The sequence below is a fragment of the Cupressus sempervirens genome, chromosome 11, assembly GCF_028749045.1.
Source record: "Cupressus sempervirens isolate cs-2001-9-10 chromosome 11, ASM2874904v1, whole genome shotgun sequence".
Taxonomy (NCBI): Eukaryota; Viridiplantae; Streptophyta; class Pinopsida; order Cupressales; family Cupressaceae; genus Cupressus; species Cupressus sempervirens.
Genome location: NC_143128.1, coordinates 714,479,150 through 714,501,749, shown reverse-complemented (window position 1 = coordinate 714,501,749; position 22,600 = coordinate 714,479,150). Strand labels below are relative to the sequence as shown.

Genomic DNA, 22,600 nt, shown 5'->3' with positions numbered 1-22,600 from the left:
AAGGCACCAGTGAAGGAGGACATCTAGAAGGTGAGGGAGGATGGAGAATATCCATTGGAAGAGTTTCCTAAGAAACCCGTGGTACTTATACCACTTGTGTTAAGGTCATGGATCTTCTGCAAATATTTACAATTGTATAGGTGATTCTAATCGGGCAGATTGCTAGAAGAGAAAAATTATAGATTTCGGTGTGTCTTCTAATCTGCAATTTGGCCCCCCTTATACCTAACTCAAGGGGCATGTTCATTGAATGGACATGTCCCTCTCTAGGTTGGCCTATTTAACAACATAGTTGTTTCCTCAAGATTGGTGCCCATTCCAAGATTACTAATAGTTAGTAACTAACCACATTAGTAAATAAGAAGGCTTATAAAAGCCACAAAGAAAATGCCAATCTGTCTAGAGGGGACAATATGTTCTAGTGACCAATACTTAGGGGAACTCATGCATCTAGATCAGACTGATCTGAAAATCAGAACACTTGTTTTGTCAAAGTTACAAGGAATTAACAACTTGCGCAGAGCAACCAAAATGAACATAGAATCTAAAGATTATGTGGCACACATCGGACAACGAGTATGGACATTCTTTAATGAAGAATGCTTACTGTCAGATTGATTGTCAATAAGTTTGACTTCCATTCAGACCATGTATGCTACTAGCAGCGGCTAGACACATAAAGCTCCTTGACGTGGAATGGATACAGGAAAATAAATTTGAATGGTCTTTAATCATCCATCTAAAAAAAATAGCTCCAAAGGATTAATGGGTATTATAGAGTAGGACGACATGGCCACAACATTGTCAAAATGAACTTGGCCAAGTATAGGCTTTTCAGGTAAGTAGATTGGATAGCTCTGAGCTTGACCCAACATCAACTAGTGTTGATTGGTAACAAATAAAAGGATGGCAAACAAAGTTTAGTTAGTGTGCCTTACATATTGTCGAGGATCAAACGTGGAGTTTAAAAGAACATTTTTAGTGTGCGCATACATTATTGCAAGATAACCACACTAACATTGATAGCAATTCTCCTTGCCAACGAATAGAAACAAAGGACACTTATCAGTCAATGCCTCGTATCTAAGGTGACGGAAAAAGACACAACGATTCACAAAAAAAATAAGGTGATCTTTTTATAGCGTTGCAAGATCCAAGCGCAACAAGCCATGTGGTTGGCAAGGGTCACACACTGCAAGTAAGACAAGCCAGTTTAGCACTGAGACATATCAGGGAGGTTGTTTAGGACACCGGGTCCCGATCCCATCAATGAAAGTATGGGGTGTATTATTTAAAGTCTTTTTTTATATTGTTTCAAGTTCCTTACATTATGGATATGTTATAGATATATGTAAGTATATAATTAAATATGAAAACATATGTAGATGCAAATATTTAAGGATAGTATTTTAATTCACTAATCAGATTAAACAATTTGACATTGACAAATAGAAAGAAATAATTGATGTATAGAAATATATATAGATACATATTTGTATATATGTATTTATATATATACATTCAGTCAAATATGATATTTAGTAACCTGACAAATATAAAGAGATTCATTATGAGAGAACGAAAGGTAAGATGTGTTATCTTATTTCAATAAATGAAAATATAAAAATCTCCTTCAATTTAACGATTTGACTTTATTGAATGTAAGAGGATTAATTGATGTGCAACAAGATGGTAATATAATCTCTTATGAATATAGGTTACTATAGATTAAAGTGTATCATCAAATAAGACATTTATCTATATTGCATTGGACTGATCTTATATTATTATACATAATTATTTATTATCCTTGATTATGTAATTTAATCAATGAAGTCTCTATCTTATTTGTATTTTGTATATACTATAAGAGCCATGTGCCTTGATCTTTTCCTTCGAGAATGTCCTTGCAGGAAAAAAAGAGAGATTGAGATTCAGAAGGAGACTGACATTTCATTAGAGGCAACCTTGAAAGAGAGGGAGCATATATAGGCTATGATTAAGTCAACCTTCGGTGATCTCGACCATATTGATTCAGATGGAGTCAACCATGTTGAGATTGATTATTTAGCGATCAAATAAATTATAGTAGTCAAGAGGACTGTGATTCATGAATATACCTTATGACTATGATTTTAATGGGCCTACCCCTTGCCTACGTCATGAGGAAGTGACGACTTCCAAATGATGTCACTTGTATTTGCAGAAGTTATTGTAAGGTGACGAGCTTACAATAACTTGTATTATGAGATCAAACAAATCGAGTATATGGTGAATGTCTTGCATCTCAACATTTTGGCAGGCCATCACTCAAAGAGTATTTGGCGAATATCATTGATATTCGAAGAGGCCAATACTCTTGTTATCAGATGTGATATCGAACCTTATTTTGAGTATTTGGCGAATATCATTGATATTCTGGGAGGCCAATACACTTGATATCATTATTTTGAGTATTTGGCGAATATCATTGATATACTGGGAGGCCAATACTCTTGATATCAGATGTGATATCAAACCTTATTCTGAGTATTTGATGAATATCATTGATATTCTCGGAGGTCAATACTCTTGATATCATATGTGATATCAAACCTTAAAACTTTTTGAGTACTTGGTGAATATCAATGATATTCTGGGAGACCAATATTCTTGATATTGAATGTGATATCAAATGGTGGAAATGTTTTGAGATATCCTCAAAATTGTTATTTGTAATATTACGTTGAAGTAATATTATTCTTATGTGGATATCCTTCTAAGCTAAGACAGAGTGCTAATGCTTATAGCTTTAGTCAGATAAACTTGTTATATATCCGTGTTATTTATATTTGAGATATAAGGTTATTGTTTTATATATATATATATATATGATTAATTTTTTTATTATATTATTTATCTGATTAATGAATAGACATGTCCCATGAAGGGACATGTCTATTCATGGCCTACTCTCAATATAAATCTAAGAGGAGGTTGCATTTGAAATACACATACCAAAAAGCATGGCAATGCTATTACATCTGCAAGTGATCCTTAGAATTCAATAGAAGATAAGCTTGCTAATCGGGATTTGGTTTTGGCACAAGCAGAGTTTGCATATAATAATTCTTCAAATAGAAGCACTAAGAGGACACCCTTTGAAATTGTTACTGGATTGCATCCTAAGGGAACCACATAGTGAAGAGATTTACCTACTGAGACAAAAATAAGTGGTGAAGCTAATGAATTCACAAATTTTATGAAGACATTGCATGATGAAGTAAAAGGGAATTTGGAGGACAGTAATTTGAGATATAAACAAAAAGTAGATAAGAGGAAGAGACAAATATTTTGAGGTTGGAGATGAAGTTATGATCCATTTGAAGAAGAACAAGTTTCCAATTGGTAGTTACAACAAGTTGAAGTTGAAGAAGTTTGGTCTTTGTAAGATTCTGAGAAAGTTTGACAGTGGAAATGCTTTTGAAGTTCAATTATAAGAAGACATGGATATTTCACCTATATTCAACATTGTAGATACCTTTGAGTATTTTGAATTAGATGATGAATCGACAGACAACTTGGATTATCCTAAGAACAAGGCAAATAGCATTGAGATGATCTTGAATAGTAGAATAAACAAGAGTATGAGAGGAAAAGACTGCATGGAATACCTAGTTCAGTGGAAAGATAAGCCCGCTGAAGACAATTCATGGATTACACAAGCTGAGTTGGATTTTTATGATTCAAGTCAGACTATTAGGGATGCCTAATGTGGACACCAGTTCTTTATTAATCCCAGGTGTCTAATGTAGGAGCATCTTGGGTCTTTGAGCAATCTTGTATCAAGTAAAAGTATTTCTTATTTTTTGTACTAGTCTGCTGTTCGCGGAGTAGCTGTTGCTACTTCTGGTTTCATGTTGTGGGCAGTTGATGTCATGTTGAAGACCTATCCTAGATCCTTGTTCTAAGTGCGCAAGTTCTAATGTTTTATATCTCTCAAGTTTTGTGTCGTTCTTTGCGATCTTTGTTTCAAACAGTTTTCTTCCAGCAAGGCATGCCGTTTCATTTGGCACGATTTCCTATGCTTGCGTGGCGTCTTGCGCATTTTGGGCCCAACTCCTAACACACGTGTGGACCCCTTAAGTGCGTGTGATCTTATGTTCTCCTTTGCTTGGGTTTTGATTTACTCCTTAAGGCTGGACCTAAATTGTAATTAAATGCTTGACTAGCAGACTTGTGCCTTAGATGTAGGAAGGTAGCATTCCTAGAGAAAGACTAGAAGATTGAAGATGCAAGCTTGGACTCTAAATTGTAATTCTTATTGTGTATAAGGCTGCAACCTGGAAGGCCTCACAGTCGGGCGTGCTGCTGTTTTGTATGCAATGTTAAATAATTACACCTATGAATATGCTGCATCTGGCCTCGTGTTAACTGTTGTTTAATTGAATTTCTGTATGATGCTTCTGTGTGTAACTCTGAGGAGGGGTTTATTGGAAGGTTCAAGTTGAGTTTATTCCACCTCGTTCCCTTCCTTTCATTTTCCCTGTGTCAGGTTGTATTAGAGCGAGTTCTTTATTGCAGATTGGATCGGGGAGAACCTTATTGGATTGGTTGTAAGGTGGCAGATCTGAAATCTGACCTATAACTTGAAGAAGGTTACAATCTTGCAGGAACTATTGTCAAGATGGGTTGTGGCAGAGGAAATGCAGATAATGCTATGATGATATGTTGAGGCAGATTGCATATCTTGTAGGCAATGTCACACTAGGATGCAAACTGTCCAATGGATATCCCTGTCTTTTTGGTTTGCCCCTCCATATGCAATCTATATGTCTTAATCTTTTTCAGATGGGTTATAGCTTCACAACTATTCAACATTTTACTACCTATAAATGAAATATAACAATAATCTCAAGGATAGCTGCCCTTATATCCTTTGGGGGACATTTGTTATTTGTTATGCTTATCAGCTCGTGTTCTGAATTGCTATAGAGGTTTCTAGGGGTTACATGGCATTTTGCATAGGTTTTAAGCAGTTTGGAAAAAAATTTAAATGGATTTGAACTAGCTGGCCTTGGTACACTCCTTCGTTGAGGAACCTTCAGTGGCTGCCATATTTCTTATGAGTTCTACCTCTAAGTTCTAGGTCTATCTCTTTCTTCCATTTTAATCTCAACCTCCTCATTTTCAGTATTCTAACTGCATACTATGATTTTTGTTGGTTGAGAGTTTCAAAGAAAGCTGCAAGTTATAAAAGGAAAAGTAAATTCAATTTGCCCTTCCCATGTCTTAATTTTTTTGATTTAATTGAAAATAACTAAAGTACGACAAAGAAAACTTATCTTTAATGTAGTGGATTTGACGCCCTAACTCCTCTTATCAACTGTTGTATTTCACTTGCTGCTCATCAACAAAGTTTGTAAATGTCAAAATGAGAAATAGGTTTAGGTTTTGTTTGAAGGGGTGTGGAGGCCCAACCATCCCTGTGTTGAATCATGACTGGGCTGCTGGGGAGGACTGCATTTTTTTTGCATTTTGGGGATGATCTCAATTTTGGGGACTGATAGGGTATGGAGATGTTTCTGGTGTGTCCCGGAGTCCCCAGAATGTTCTTTGTAAGGGACAAAGCTAAAAACACAGGGGATGTGTCCCTGTGAAGCATTACTTTATATTTATGTATGGGATCTTCATGAATCTGATTGTTGTGATTATAGAGTTTTTTCTTCTCCATTTTGCTTAGTTCTTTGATCATAAGAAGTATCGTATATACTTAGAATTTAATCTAGGATACACAGTATGAATTTCAAAATATTGGAAAGTATTGAAATTTTACATTAATATTTAGCATTTATTTTCCTGACTTTCTTGATTCCAAGTATAATATCATACAATGTGTTTCAGTGTGATTCTATTGTTAATAGTCTTGGTAAGATGGATTGTTGATGTTGTGCTTCAGGCAAAAGTAAAATGGGTGAGCTTAGTATATTTCCCAAGTCTTTGGAGGTTCTATCACCTTGCTTACACATGATGCCAAGACAAAGAGCTCAGGAGAGGGTTAAGGATGATCGTGCTCAGGAAAAGGTTTAATAATTACTCCAAGGATTTTATTACCTACAAATCAAGAGGCTTTCACCCCCAAATCTAATGTTCTTGATCAACATGCAGGAAAGTGAGGGAGATAAAATTGTTGGCGTATGGTGTCCTGGTCAGACCAGAAACCCTGAAAAATATGTCCTGAAAGATCAGGTATCTTATTTCTTTTTATGTGAATGTGCTTGAGAACCTGTAATTGCTTGAATACATATTCACACTGCTAGAGGTTGTTTCTTATGAGCTAGTAGGTTGTTGGAATGACACACACTCTAATTTCTTATTATTCTGTTTGGCTTCTTATTTAAAGTCCTTGAAAACCAATAAATATTGTCTTATGTTCTGATTGATCCACATGAAGAGAACTACAAAAATCCCACTATTCTCAAACGTTGCAGTGTTCTGGTGAAGTTGTCTCTTGATTATCTTTTAATTTTGAGTGACAGGAAACAAGATATCGGTAACGCTATCTTGATTTGATGGTTAATTCAGAGGTTAGAAATATATTCATAACAAGATCAAGGATAATATCTTATGTACGGCAGTTTCTTGACAGGCTTAACTTTCTGGAGGTATTGATCTTGCCTAATTTGCTCATATTAGTTATATAATTTTTTATTTATTTCATTACTGTTGTTTATTGCTTGATTTTGCCACCTGAAGCCAAATTTGATATTCAGGTGGAGACACCTATGATGAATATGATAGCTGGTGGAGCTGCTGCAAGGCCGTTTGTTACTTACATTAATGAACTTGATATGAGGTTATACATGCGTATTGCTCCAGAGCTTTACTTGAAACAACTTATTGTGGGTGGCTTGGATCGAGTATATGAAATTGGAAAGCAATTTCGAAACGAGGGCATAGATCTGACTCATAACCCTGAGTTCACCACCTGTGAATTCTACATGGCTTATGCGGACTATAATGACTTGATGAAACTCACAGAGCAATTGCTATCTGGTTAGGACAACAATGTTATTTATCAAACTAACCAACCATCAATTTTATGGTTTTCTGAAATATTTTTCTTCACATAAAGTGAATTGAACATGATGAGTTGGGGATAGTCAGTTTCTACTTTCATATACAATCAAATTTTCGATATCTTCAGATTAATTGTTTCTTGCTTTCCAATTATCAGGAATAGTCAAGGAATTAACTGGTGGCTATAAAATCAAATATCCTGCTAATGGTGTGGATAAGGATCCCATTGAAATTGATTTCACTCCTCCCTTCAAGTGAGTTTTTGGTTGTGATATTATCTAATGATTTGTTTTGTGGTATATATATTGGTTATTGTTTAGACTATTTACTTGAGATGATTTGATACTTTGAAAGCAAGCCTTATCTTTTTAACTTCAGGAGGATAGATATGATCGAGGGGTTAGAAGAAGTTGCTGGTCTCAACATTCCTAAAGACCTGTCATCTGATGAGGCAGTCAAGTATCTTATAGCTGCTTGTGAGAAGTTTGATGTGAAATGTCCCCCTCCACTAACAACGACTCGTTTGCTTGAAAAGGTCAGTTGATGCATTGAATATAATCCTTTGAAAGTTCTATGGTATTTATTCAGATTCTGGTCTTGCTATTTCTATGTTATGTTTTCCTTTCTTGTTTCCAATCATTTTGTGATGATGAATATAATTACCCAAGTAACTATATGCTTTTCTCAAATTTGTATATAGAGAAGCTTGCAGTTGTCTAATATAAGGCTTCTGCTTCCATGCCAGGCCACTAAATAGTTTGGAATCTTTAGCCATTCTAGTTCAGAATCTGGTGTTTGTTAGCTATATATCAGAATGCAATTTTCTTTCAAGTGGTTTTTCTTACACTTAAATCCTAGGAATTTTTTTAATGCTGCCTTTGCTTCGGACAGTAGACCACAAATTTCATCAAATTTTGCCCAAACAATGGTTGTGAAGGACTTCTGAAATCACAAGCCTCGGAATACACTGATGAGCAATAAAAACCAAATCAAGCCTTAGGTCATAGACCAAGAAAGGATCTAAACAGTTGAAGCCCCCTCGATCGCCTCATAATTGAAACTTTAAAAAGTGGAATGAATTGTATTAATAGTACACACAAATAAATAGTTGTTTACAGATGGTAAAAAAATGTTAACTAAAAAGAAGAGTTGTCCAAATAAAGAAGCCTAAAAATAAACCAAATTAAGACAACTTAAAATAAAGCTTAAATGAGCATTAACAAAGATTCTAGAATAACAGGCTAAAAATAGCGAGAACCTACGATACTAAAAATATTCTAATACCATTACTTAATGGTGATTGTATCAACTAGCCTTCAAAAGACTGTACATATCTAGTGGCCATAAATTCTTCAGAACATTCTGTTGCTGCTGATACTCCTTGGATTTGCAAATGTCAACAACCTAGAGCAGCAAAAACAGAGAAGTCTGCCCCCTTCTTTAGAATGGTCTGCAACAAAAGGCAAGAGCCTGCCACTGAAATGAGTTTACCACTATTCCTTCAGAATCTGCGAAACCTCTGACCAAAAATCATCACAAGAAGTCCAACCTGATATTGGATAACAAAATTGTCCTTCCTTGTAGACAGAGGCACACATTGAGAACAGCTGCCAGGATTTTGAGGAAAAATCGGCACTCCTCCAAACTATTGCAGAAGAGCAAGATGCTCCATAATAGACTGCAAGAAACCATATGATTTGAAGTTAATAAAACATTGTTTTTTTTGGAAAAAAAATGGTAAAAATCTGAAAATAGGAATTCCCGACATAACTTCCCACATTAACTTCATGAATTATAGAAACCAAACACGAATTTCGGGGTGAAAAATTAATCAAAATAGAACAGAATTTTTGAGGTGAGAAATCAATCGTAACTAGACGAATAGTTGACACCTAAGTTGCCGATTCGGGTTCGAGGACAGATTCGGGTTCGGGGTTTGGGTTCGTGGGTTCAGGCAAAAAAAATTTCCCATTTGGGTTCGTGAGTATACATATATAAAGATAAACATCCATATTTGTAAAACTAATGACTAGTTGACACCTAAGTTGCCGATTCAGGTTCAAGCACGGGTTCGGGTTTGTGTGTTCAGGCAAATTTTTTTTCCCATTTGGGTTCGTGGGTGGGTTCGTGAGTATATATATATATATATATATATATATATATATATATATGCAAAAAAAAGATAAACATGCATAGTTGTAAAACTAACTTACGAATTCATTTCATAGTATGAATATATCAATGTTACTTGATCATTGATCAATGCCAAATGTCAAAGATAAACATTAAATACTCACTCATTAATCAATGTTAATATTGTAAAGAAAATTATACATTGAAAATATTAAAAATTGATATTTTAATTTAATTTGAAACACTTTTATGGTCCACAGTCCCAATCAGGGACCCTGCCCGGACCCGGATCCAGACCCAAGCACGAATCCGAACCCAGACGAATCCGGATCTGGACCAAGCTCCAGGGCTGAATCCGATAACTAAGGTTGACACAAATCTGAGATATGGATCAGCATAGGAAAACTCAACAAAAGCAAGGAACCCTCCTGAACTGCAGAAACCTTGACCAGGTCATATGGCAGCAAATACTTAATTTTTGAGGAAAACATTATAAGTCCTCTAGCATTCTTTTGAAGGAAAAAAATTATGAAAACAACAGATTTTTTTTCAAGGGAAAAATATATTTAAGACCCTTTTTCCAAAAAGAGTGTAGAACTTTGTCTACTTAATCCGAATGGATCCAAATGGATTTATAGGGTTTTAGGGCCAAAACCAGAGAATTTTATTGGCCAAAATTGTAGAGTTTTCCCAGAAAATCCATGCTGACAGAAAAAACGTCTTTGTCTGTCAATCACATGCTGAAGAATGACGACCTGAAAATAAAAAATGAACAGAAGAAAACGCGAGCTAACCAGGGTCTATAAAATATTAAAGAGGCAGTAAAAAACCCCAGAATTTGCAGAGTGGAAAAAGATTGTGGTCACAAATTTGAGAGTTGAAACTGCGGCAATGGCCGAATAATAAATGTGTTTGAAATTACACGGTGGCTCCAAGAAAACTCATATTCTGCTGGAAAACACTGGTTCCTTCACTTTTGACCATAGATACCAGAAGTTGTGGGTTTATACTTGCAAAATGTAGCTGCCAAATACATAAAAACAATGACGTCAGACAGAATGAATGTGGACAAAAATCAGAATTAGAGTAGGTCTGGGCACCAGAAAAACAGCCCTCACATAAAATTGACACGGCCCAAAAATCCCTTCAATTTCTGCCAAAAACACAAAAAAAATGCTCCGTGCATGGGCTAAAAAAGGTCAGAAACCCTTCTGCAAAATACTGCCCAGCAAAACAGGAGCACGCATTCATGAACTGAAAAATGTGGGTACAAAAAAAGGGTGTCGGGTTCTGAGAAAATTCTTGAAAACGAACCACAAAAAACTGGAAAAAAAAATTGCTTGTGAAGTAATGTGAAGTTCTGATCACAAATGTAGCCTGAGCAACAATGCTAAATGTGAACCAAATAATATGGATCAAGAATGTACTCAAGTACCCAACTAAGATATACTACTTAGAGACGATAATATTGCCTTGTATAGGTCTGACAGCAGTTCTTTCTGGCAGTCAAAACTGAACCTTTGTGGATAACACAGAAAACACTGCATAGAAGCATTTCAACTTTACTCAACTGAAACAATTACCACTACACATTTTAATGCCCTCAAATCACACTAAAAAAGTGAAAAAACACTGGGAACAGCTATTATCACAATTTTATGTCTTAAGGGAAAATTCAGGTATTTGGCACATTTTTGTATATCGTGAACTTGGGGTGCTTGTGTAGGACCTTGGGCGAACTTGGTTACTCCTGTTGGAGAACCAGTACTTGGAGCAGTTCAGTACAGGATCCAGAGCCCACTGCAGTGTACCTGGTAACATAATATGTATAGATTGCGGGTTAATTTATCATTTCATAAATCTGGTGAAAATCAATAGTCCACATACAAGAACAGATATGTTAGTGTTATGCAGGAGTTAGCTGCTTCAAATAGATTGATGATGACTATTTCATGAATTAAAAGATACCGGAATGGAATTTGATGTTACTGAAGATAGACAGGGTGGAAAATCACAGGATATTTCTAGAGTTTTGTTGTTTCTTATTCTAGGTTATCTACAACACTAATATGTTAAGAGGAGTAGGGAAATGCTGGATAAACACTATGAGTAGTATCATTAGCAACTTTAGTTGATGCTATCCAATTAAGAATTCAAATGAAATTTAGTTCATAAGCATATGGTGTTGCTTGTGGATGCAATTTTTTTCGTAGACGCTTATTATTGAATGATTGAAAAGCCTTGCATTGATGTATGGAATGGATTTGAGAATTTTATTTAATGAAAATTATTCTTATTTGATCAATTGAAGTTGTCTCAAACTCAGTTCTAGGATTAGGAATTAATTGTTTATAATGTTCTAAAACTGAACTTTTGCAAGAAAAAGTTATGCTAATTGCAATAATGGAATGCACATATTTATTTGTTTAAGGTCAACAATGGTTCACTATTCTGTACAAGAACAATAATGCTCATTATTAATCCCAAGAGTGCCATTAAAGGCTTTTAAGATATTTCAATCGGACAAGGAAAACTTGAAATGCTAATTTTCCTTTTTGATTTTGAAATGCTAATTTTCCTTTTTGATTTTCATACCTATTAATACCTCTCATAAATGTCGTTCTTATTATATGATTTTTAAGACGATCTAGACTGTTATGGATTTTGTGGATCAGTTCAGTCTTGTCTGTCTCACATAAGTTGGTTTCTTGGGTATACAGTAAATTTTAGTTGCATGTAATAAGGTTGTTATAATTCAATTATGGAATATTGAGCTTTGTGATAGTGCTATCAGGATTTAACTGTGTACCAATATCACAATTTGACTTGCTGTGGAAAATATCTCCTACTTATCAATGTTAAGCTTTGCTATAATCATGGGTGCACCAGAAATTTTGATCCGTTTATAAATGAATTGGCAGCTTGTTGGACATTTCTTGGAGGAAATGTGTGCGAATCCTTCATTCATCATCAATCATCCCCAGATCATGAGTCCCCTTGCAAAGTGGCACAGACACAGACCGGAATTGACTGAGCGATTTGAACTGTTTGTGAATAAGCACGAGGTATTTCAGCCAGCTGCTTAGTTTGAATTTTGGTTCAATAATTAATAGATTTCATTTATAGTGTGTGGATGGTCATTAGGTGCTATAAATGAGATGAGAAAAAAATTAATTCTCGAAGTACACAAGAATTAATGGTCATACTTTTGCATTTTGTTTAACCCTTGCATGTTTATCTAATGACGGAATTCTACAAACTAGCTGCATATGCTTAGGTTTGAAGCTTGCTTTTATGTCTTTCCTATAAGAAATGTTATATTTGTCTTTTGCAGTTGTGCAATGCATATACTGAACTGAATGACCCTGTTGTCCAGCGTCAGCGCTTCGCAGATCAGTTGAAGGTAAACAAGTTTTCTCCGACCAGCTTGCTTCTGTAATCATTGCCTTAATTTACTACATTACCTTGAGAATCATTGATTTTTTGACTTATACTCTGTGTTGGTGAATACCAGTAAAATTTGGCTGCATATTTATTTTGCTTGACAATGTTGGGATTGCATGATAATATACGCTATCAATTCCAATTCTCTCTTGCTCTGTATATTATTTAGTAGTATTTGTCTTTTAATTACTCTTAGAGTGCGTTAATTTTTATATACAATGAGAATATATTTCTCATTCTAGATTCTAACCTAATTTTGAAGGAAGGCATAGATACTTGTCAATTAATTGTCAAATACCATTGTCTATCATCTAAAGCAAGTTTCTGCAAAGTCTTTAGGCAGCTGGAGTGATTTGATTTTTTCACTTGCAATGTTTTAACATATCTACCTTTCAATATGCACATCTTGCGACAGGTTGATTTGCAATCTCTCTAGCATCATTCTTAAATGCTCTCTCTGACAGCCCATTGCCTCTCTTTGTAGTAATAGGTTCTTCAATTCTGCCCAAGAATGGGTGGCTATCTGCAACATCAGAAAAATCACTATGAGATGGAGAAGTTGGGGGCCTTTATCTACCTCCTTTTCCTTTCGACAAAGGATGGTTTGTGTCACGTCGGGCTCTTGCATACGCTTCCTCTTTCTCTAATAAATCCTGCTTTTTGATGAGGTGGTAATCCTTTCTTATCTGGTCCTACATGTATTTTGATTCTGTGGTGGAAAATGACATAGAATGGGCATTTAAACTGCTGTAGGTGCTAGTTTTCTTCCACTTACAAAAACTGCATGTCCAAATAAATGTTCCACTCCCTTTATTTGTCCTGTTACTGTTAACTTATTATCATAATGGCGAATTTGGTTCGTGGGTCGAGCAATAAAACCAACACTTGCTGCCTGTTTTCCCTCTTGGGTTAACAGAGATTAATTGCACACATAAGTAAGGTACTCAACAATGGATATAAAGAGAATATAACAGCATTGTATTCGTCAACTCCTTGCTGTATACAAGTTTTCTTCATACAAGCGTGTCTCATTTTGAGAGAGTACATATCTATAGTGCCCAAGGGGATGCGAGACAAATCGTCACATCCATGTAACTTCCTCGGACAGACCAACTGTCTAGCTACCCGTTTTCCCGACAACATAATCCTCCTAAAAAGAAAAGTCGTCTCTTGGTGACTCAAACTTACAAAATAGAAGACAGCTATATGAATATATCAAGAAAAATTACAAAATAGGAGACATCTATACAAATATATCAAGAAAATAGAGACTAATAGGGAGGTTGCATCCCTGGGGTGTTCAACAATTGGCGCTACTCGTAGATCTGATCCGTGTGGATGCGCAAATCCTTTTGAGTCCTTGTGTTGACCTCTACGACCTCTTCCAATAAGAGTCCGACTTCCATGGCTTGAGCTTCCCTTTGTTTATAGGCTGCTTTAGCCTCTTCTAACCTCTTTTCTGCTTGCTCCTTATCTTGTAACGACACTGCTCGCTCTGCAGCCCAAGGTGCCTGTTGGCTAGCCAAATGAGTAGTTAGCTCCTCTCGAGCCTTTGCCTCAATCTCTCTGGACCTCTTAGCTACCACTCCGTCGGCCTTTGCATGCCGCTGAGCATAGTAGGTGTCCTTGTATGCCGCTACTAACTCATGTGCGAGCCTCTCCATTGTGTTGGTGACTGGTCCCAACTCGGGTTCTGTGGCACAATCTGCCAGCATCTCTGGTGTCTCTACTGTTGGTCATCCTCTTGCCTCAAAGCAAGAGTGGAATTGCTCGGGGCATGTTCGCCTGATGTAGGCCTGGATCAGCTATAGTTCCCATGTTCTAGTCAAGGCATGATGTCCAATCATCAGACCTCTTTCCAACACATTCTTCAGAGCTCTGATGTATGCCTTGGATCTCTCCTCATCCGACCCATAGGAAAATCTGTCCTCATCCTCTGCCCAATCTGCTGATCTGACTCAACTTCCATACTTCCTACGACAACAACTTACACTTTTGGTGCAGCCTCCTCATCGGGTGCATCCTCAGATAGTGGACTCTCCTTCTAAGTTGTTGTTGCTGGTGCTTTGCTCAAACCCACTTCCTGTCATGGGGACTGACGTCAGTAGGAGTGAGTCGGAATTGGTGTCTCAGGAACATACTGGCTTGGTCCATCACTTGGACATCCGCCATCTCTGGTTGGGTTGATTGCGCCATGCTCTCTAGTTCAGACAATAGGGGAGAAGCAATGGTCACGACCGCCTTGGTGCCAATGACCTCTAATCTGTCCTGGGGCTCAGAAAATCACTCTCATTTGCCAAAATCGCTCTCATTTGCCTTTGCCTGATGGATTTCCATCTCACCTTCTGCTAGATCTAGTCTAGTCTGGTCAAGGACAAGGTCGACTATCTGACTCTAAGCTACCTAGGAGGGCACTTCAACTATCTCTGTCCCCATCACCTGCTCAATCTCTGTGGGCGGCTCCGGAGTAGGTGTCATAACAATTTGTGGCCTCCTTTGTCCGAATGGTGGAATGGAAGGAGTGGCAGTGGTAGGTGTCAAGTGTGCTGTCGTTGGTAATAGAGGTGGTGCAAACAATGACTTAGGCAGAGACATGCTCTGGATCACCTTTGTCTCATCCTCGGCTTGAGAGTTGTCACTCTTTGAAGTAGTCTCCTCACTCTCTGTAGTATTTTCGCGGCCACTATCTGTGTCACTCATGCTCAATCCCTACATCACTCTCTTCAGGCCAGCTATTCTACCCTCAGTGTCCAAGTGTCGCCAATAAATTACTAAGGGTACTCTCTGTGCTAATTTGCCTTTCGACGGTATCTCAAATACATCAGCCTACTTGCGAAGTATATTGGGTGATCGAGTCCATGTGCCCCTTGCTAAGCCAAGGTGGCTCCGATGGCATAATTTGATGCGTTAACATGTACATGGAATTCTTTGTCCCAATTTGGAAATGCAAGAATAGGGGCTGCCAACAACCTTGTCTTCAAATCTCTAAAGGCTTCCTCTTGTTCTCCCTTCCAAGCATACGGTTCCCCCTTCCTTGTGAGCATATCCATCGGATATGAAATTTGTGCGAAGTTTTTGATGAACCATTAGTAATATCCGATTATGTCTGTAGGAGCCTCCATTTCCACTATCACCCGTACCTTGTCAGGATCTGGTCTTAATCCTTCTATGTAGGAATATACAACTCTTGAAGAAGTATTTACAGGCATCAAACTAGACTTAAGCCACCTAAGAAAAATTTGGGTGTCCTCTTTATATTCATATTCCTAAAGAAAAGAGAACAAAATTAGAACCATTTGGAAAGAAGGATATACTCATCAGATATAGTGAATCAACCAAAGGTTACAGGATCTATGTCCCTGTTCAAAGAATCATCGAAGTCAGTAGAGGTGTAAAATTTGAAGAAGACATTGCCTTTAATCTTTCAAAGAACATTGATGAAACATACGTAGAGCCTATTATTGAACTAGATGAGGATCATTCAGTAGAGAATGAGAGGGAGAATGATGCTGAACACATTACACCTATTATTCCAAATTCGAAGGATACTAAAAATCCTAATAACAAAAAGAGACCATTTTGGGCTAGAAAAATGATGGAAGAAAATCATATAGAATTTGATGAAGTAGTCAGAGAAAACAAGAAAACAAGAAATCAATCATGCTATGTAGCACTACTCTCTGAACTCATCAAAACAGAGCCTTCAAATGTCGAGGGAGCCTTATCAAGCAAATCTTGGAAAGAAGCAACGATTGAAGAATATCAATCAATACTAAAAAATGATATGTGGGATGTAGTGCCCAGACCAAAGAATAAATCAGCGGTCTCTTCTAAATGGTATACAAAATCAAACATGCCCCTGATGACAACATTGAAAAATACAAAGCCAGATTTGTAGCCCGCGGATTCTTGTAGAAGGAAGGAATTGATTATGAAGAAACATTTGCTCTAGTTGCCCAATACACATCTGTTAGAACCATCATAGCAATTGCAGCCTCCAAAGCGTGGAAGATATATCAAATGGATGTCAAAACAACATTCCTAAATGGTGAAATTGAAGAAGTATATATTGAGCAACCAGAGGGATTCATCACTCATGAAAAAACTCTTATGTGTGCAAATTAAAGAAAGCACAATATGCCTTTAAACAAGCACCCAGGGCATGGTATGAAAGAATAGACAACTATCTCACAAAATTAGGATATTCCAAGAATGAAGTTGATCCCAACATATTCTTTAAAATAAATGGAGATGATATGATTATTCTTGTATTATATGTTCATGACTTGCTTATAATAGGTGAAGAATGTCTCATAGTTAAATGTAAGTAGGAACTAACAACATAATTTGATATGACAGACCTAGGACTTCATCATTACTTCCTAGGTCTAGAAGTTTGGCAAAAGGAGGACTACATTTTCTTAAATCAAGGAAAATACATTGTTGATATTTTGACTAAGTTTGGAATGATGGATTGTAAACTAGTTACTACTCCTATGGAAGCTAACTAACTTACATAAACTGAAGAATGACAGATTTGAATTTGAACGTATTGATCCTACTTAGTATAGGCAAATCATTGGATCAGTAATGTTGTTGATATCTATTGTGCAGCTAATACATTAAGTCAATTCTTGTGTGAACCAAAGAAGATACATCTTATGACAGCTAAGCACATCTTATGATACTTAAGAGGTTCAATTGGTATGAGACTCAAATATGATCAAGTTGAAATCAATCTTGATGGATATTTAGATTTTGACTGGGCCGACAACTCTATTGAATGTCAGGATGTTGTTTCAGTCTTGAATCTGCAACGATTTCTTGGTTTAGTAGGAAAGAATCTTCAGTTGCCTTAAGCTCCACTGCAGTAGAATATATAGCCTTGTGCATGGGAGCCATAGAAGTTGTATGGTTGCAAAAGTTGCTAGTGGGGTTGTTCAAGAAACCTTTGAAGCCAACTATCATTCACTGCGATAATCAAAGTTGTATCAAGCTTTCAGCAAATCCAGTTCTCCACAATCGATCTAAGCATTGGGATACCTTATCATTATATTAGGGATATGGTAGATCGAGGTGTTATCAAACTAGAGTACATAAGTACAAATGAGCAAACAACATATGTTCTTACCAAACCTCTTGCCAAGGTTAAATTGGAATATTTTACAGGAAAACTTGGTATGATCAAATTGTAATTTTGAATATTGAATTTGAGTTTCTATTTTATATGTATGTTTATGCTTCTAATTGAATAGTTGCATTAGATATGTAATGAAAGATGACAATCTTTCATAGACATATATATTTAGAAGGTAATCATTGTAAGGTGATGATCTTACAAATGATAGGCCTGTTATCGTGACAAATTATGTTATTGTTTTTGGATATGCCGAAAGTCATTGATAATGAACGTATTATGATCACTCTTATTGTTGATTTGGAATGACGGAGATCATAATACATGTTGTGATAGTGTTCATAACATTGTGATTATGATTATTTGACAAGTCACTATTTTACAGTGTTAAAGTTAGATAATCTGTTATGTGTGTGAATATCATTAATATTGATATCTTGTTTAGGTTCATGAGATATGATTAATATTTCACTTCTCTCTTGCTAAGAGGGAGTGTTAATGTGTAGCTTCAGAAGAAGTGAAGTTCGCAGATATGTTAAGTATGCGATCTGTGATTTTCTTACATTGATATATATATATATATATAATCACTAACATATGTTTACTAATTTTCATATGCTTAATCATATTCGGTGTTTGATTATTGTTAGTTTGTTATTAGAACAATTAGTTTATTAGAAGTGCATGACCCTATAAGGCCATGACTGTATGTGGCCATTGGCCACGTATAGTCATGTTCCTACAAGACATGCACCTCTACTTCTCATATTTAATCATTGATCGCTGGGTGAATCAGATCATCAATAACAACGAGGATGTTCTACTCTTCACCAACGATAACGATAAAGTAGAAGACATATATCGTTGCCTCACTCAAACCTGTTAAATACATACATCATTCAGATTGTGATAAAAAACATTGTCGATCTACTTACCATATCAAAATCACATCGATGTTGTTAATCAAAACCAGGCTCAGTTGTATATATAGTTCTAATAATATCTATATTAGTATATATTGATATTGCATCAAGAGGATTTAGTTTATCTTTATTAGAGATCCTACAAACCTTTTCACATTGCACGGTTATACGCATTATTGTATGATGTCAAAGGTACGATCTTCATCTTCTTCCGGATGAAGTTCTTTAGTCCTTCGACAAACCACTACTTCTTTAGTTCGTCGGTTGGGCCAGATGACATAATTCCAATTAACTCCTCTAGTTGTCGCCCGTAAGCCCTAATAGATTCATTCTTTGCTTGGTTTGTGCTATAGATTTCAGAAAGGATCTTGTTATCATCTCTCAATAATTTGAACTTTGTTTTAAATTCTTTCTTTACATCTGCCCATGTTGTCATGTGAGTTTTGTCCACATTGAGTACCAATCAATGGCTCCTTCTCTCAATGTGGCAAGGACCTACTTGACCCACTCATCCTCGTCGGTGACTCGGTTGGCCATCCATATGGTTTCGCAGGTTCGACATTGCCGTAGAGGATCCTTGTTTGCCTGGCCTGTGATGGCAATTTGTGGTCATCACTATTGGTTTTTGTATGGGTTGTTCCCTTTGTGGGGTTTGTATTTGGCCGCCCGCGTTGCTTGTATTGTTCAGGGGCGTAATAAGGACGAATCCCAAATTTCTACTACCAAACCGTCTTCCCCCGTTCGACGTACAAGAGTCGAATTGAGTGTCCCAGTGAGGACTAAACAGGGTATCTTGGTTGCTGTGCGCTTGTGCCCATCGACACCTTCAGATGTGTCGGTTCCTGCTTCCCGTCTACTCCTTGTTTACTCTGCCTGTGGTGTGATGGATAGGTTGAGAAATTGTTCTCGCATTTATTCAATCAAATTTAGCTCTTGCCTCGCTTCCACAAGCGACTCCTCCCTACTTCTTACTCTCCTAGGTTCTGACAAACAATAGTCTTCCCCTTGGGTTGTTGCCTTTCCAATTGTCTCCTTCGGTTAACCTGTCGGTTGACTGTCTTTCAGTGAGTTGCCTAAACCTTTGTCGACGTTCTACTTGCTGGGCAAAAATTAAAGGATCATGTGTGGCTTCTAAGGCATTTCGCTGTTAACCACCTTTGTGATCTCCTTTGGTTAACCCGTCGTCTGGCTATCCTATGGCAAGTTGCTGAAACCTTCGTCCATGTTCTACTTGTTGGGCAAAAATTAAAGCATCATGTGGGGCTTCTAAGGCATTCGGCTGTTGCTTCTTATTCTTATCTTTGTTTAATTGATTTGGCATTAATCTAATCAAACATTATAATCATCTTAAAACAAAATGTTGAACACTTTTATTGATCCATATTTCTGTACAAGTCAACTTTGTGATCTTGTTATTATGAATTTTCAGTGTTCTTTATTCTTCTCCCCGAGGCTTAAAGCTCATGGGTTTGTTCTTCGTTGAGTGCAATCACACTCTTCCTCCTTGCGATAGTTACTTTCGGCAAAGTTCCAGAGGACTTGCTGTCGGCGCTGCTCACGCTCTACCTCCTCCCTTCGGTTCCTTTTTGCTATGGTTGCTTGCGCCAACAGATGAGGTAGTTGATGCAATAACCTATTTGTTGTAGGACTGATGTCGAGTGCGTCCCACACAAGGTTTGAATCGACTTCTACTCGTACGACTTCCCTTCGTACAAAAGTCTCAATCGCTGTGTGAATTGAAACAAGGAAGTCAATTGTTAGAGCATGCTCCCCTTCAAAGAGTTCCGTAATGTCTTAGGCATTGGTCCTCACATTCCCATTTACCTCAAATGGTAATCCCATTTATCCAATCATTTCGTCACTTCCCAAATTCGATGGGCAATGACCCAAATGTTTTCCCTCGTAGGTTAACATAGATTAATTGCACACCAAAGTAAGCTACTCAACAATGGATATAAAGAGAATATAACAACATTGTATTCATCAACTCCTTGCTACATATAGGTTTTCTCCATACAAGTGTATCTCATTCCAAGAGAGAAGTATATACTTATAGTTCCCGAAAGGATGCAAGGTGAACCTTTGCATCTGTGTAACTTCCTCAGACGGACCAACCGTCTAACTACCCATTTTCCCCACAACACTGCCATTATGCTATTGACAACATATTAAAGAAATAATTATCAGTGTTATACAGGGATGCTTCCGCCCAAACCCCTAGCATTCTTGGGACTTGGGGACACTATTCCCAAGTTCCTAGCTTTACTCTATTGTTGCATACAGAGTTTCGTTCCTGCAGAATCTCCGTTCTTCACAGAATATGTATGTTCCATCATCTTTGTTGCACATATAACATTGGCAATGAATAACAGAGCAGTGGAAATGAACGTGTGATTTTTTGCATTCATTTAAATTTGCTTCTAGGGATTTTTGTGGTTGGTTTAAGTGAAAAAAATTTCTCGCAGTCTTTGTTGCTCACAAAATATGTTTGTTCCTTTGTCTTTGTGGCACATAGAGCAGCTGAAATGAATAACATGTTGATTTTTTTGTGTTCGTTAAGTTCAAATCTTGCTTTCAGGGTTCTGGCCATTAGTTTAAGTGAAAAAACTGCTAAAAATTTGCACCAATTCAAGCAAAAAAAAAGCCAGGTCACCATCCGATTTGATAGGAATTGTAGACAAATTGCAACGTCATCATAAAAATGTCTAAATGTAGAGTGGAAAATGCAGATGGATGCGTTTGAGGCAAGAAACGATTGAACTGTCTGATTCAACAGGGATTCCTGAACAAACTTGACTTGGATACATACTGTACTAGGACTGGAGGGCAAATCACGACGTACCGGTAACTCAATGATCATTGCATGTTATGGCCTACTACATTCATTTTCACAATTACATTTGGAGTCATGTATTTATGATTACCACAACTTTCTTTTTTCTCAGTCAGCTGGAAGAGATGCTCAGTTTGTTTTGTAACTGAGCAATTTTGAAAGGGATATCTCTTGAAGTTTGTGCATATGCCATGATATGCTTCTTCCTTTTGTGGATTTTATAATAAATAAGTTTTTAATTGCTGTATAATCCTTGTGTACAATATATGCTGATTTGGTGTATAAGGATATTTCCTTATCCTCATTTGATTTCCTGTGCATCTGTATCTTGCCTTTTTATGGAAGTTCTGCAATAGAGATATTCTATACCATTGATGCTAGGTGATATACCAAGCTCATTATATGCATTTTATCTTCTCTACTAATACCAGTCCCAATCGTCTGATAAATATATCCTAAGATATGACAAGAGATCAGCTCTCATGAGCAGTAATATATTACCACCTCATTTCTGTTACTTAAATCTTTGGTATTATAGGGGCTAGATAATCTGCTACATAATCTACAAAGCTAATTGATTCCATTTTATCTCTTGTACTATTACCAGTCCCAGTCTTCTGGTAAACATAGCTTATATTTGACAATAGATCAGGTTTGTTAAATGACAAAGTATCAAATCGAAAACCAGGTAGAAGTAGAAATTTATGGTTCTATTATGCAATTTATTCATGACTTGAACACAATAAATAGTGACCAATATTTTGTTGTGGAGTTGGAACTGACATTGTTCCATGCTCATGCTTATTGTCCTGCATTGACAAGTCATGTGAATTGGAATAAAAAAGGTTCAAGGCCCAGGGCAACTGAAATAGAGTCAAAACTTAAAAAAATAGAAAAATTAAATGGACTTCACAAATGGAGATGTTTCCTGTTCTGTAATCACTTTCACCCGTAGATGTCAATATCAACAGAAAACTATATTGCATAGGCAAGCTGCAAAATCATTGCCCTAGAATGTGTATCACCAATAAAAAAGACATTTGTCTATTTAATACATTATTAGGCTTTTTT

General features: G+C 36.7%; 1 long non-coding RNA gene and 1 pseudogene across 2 annotated transcripts in view; both read left to right on the top strand.

The window, feature by feature from the left end:
- LOC149531676 (lysine--tRNA ligase-like) overlaps positions 1-22,600 on the top strand; it is a 62,851-nt pseudogene that overhangs the window by 7,824 nt on the left and 32,427 nt on the right. Inside the window, exons 3-10 of the transcript XR_016359112.1 lie at positions 5,939-6,063; positions 6,148-6,228; positions 6,519-6,644; positions 6,753-7,035; positions 7,217-7,313; positions 7,438-7,594; positions 12,114-12,257; positions 12,527-12,595. The product of XR_016359112.1 is annotated as a lysine--tRNA ligase-like (transcript). The remainder of the gene's footprint in view (positions 1-5,938; positions 6,064-6,147; positions 6,229-6,518; positions 6,645-6,752; positions 7,036-7,216; positions 7,314-7,437; positions 7,595-12,113; positions 12,258-12,526; positions 12,596-22,600) is intronic.
- LOC149531677 (uncharacterized) lies at positions 12,597-21,541 on the top strand. Its single transcript, XR_016359113.1, has 3 exons — positions 12,597-12,627; positions 13,121-13,304; positions 21,426-21,541. It is a non-coding gene; the product is annotated as an uncharacterized LOC149531677 (long non-coding RNA).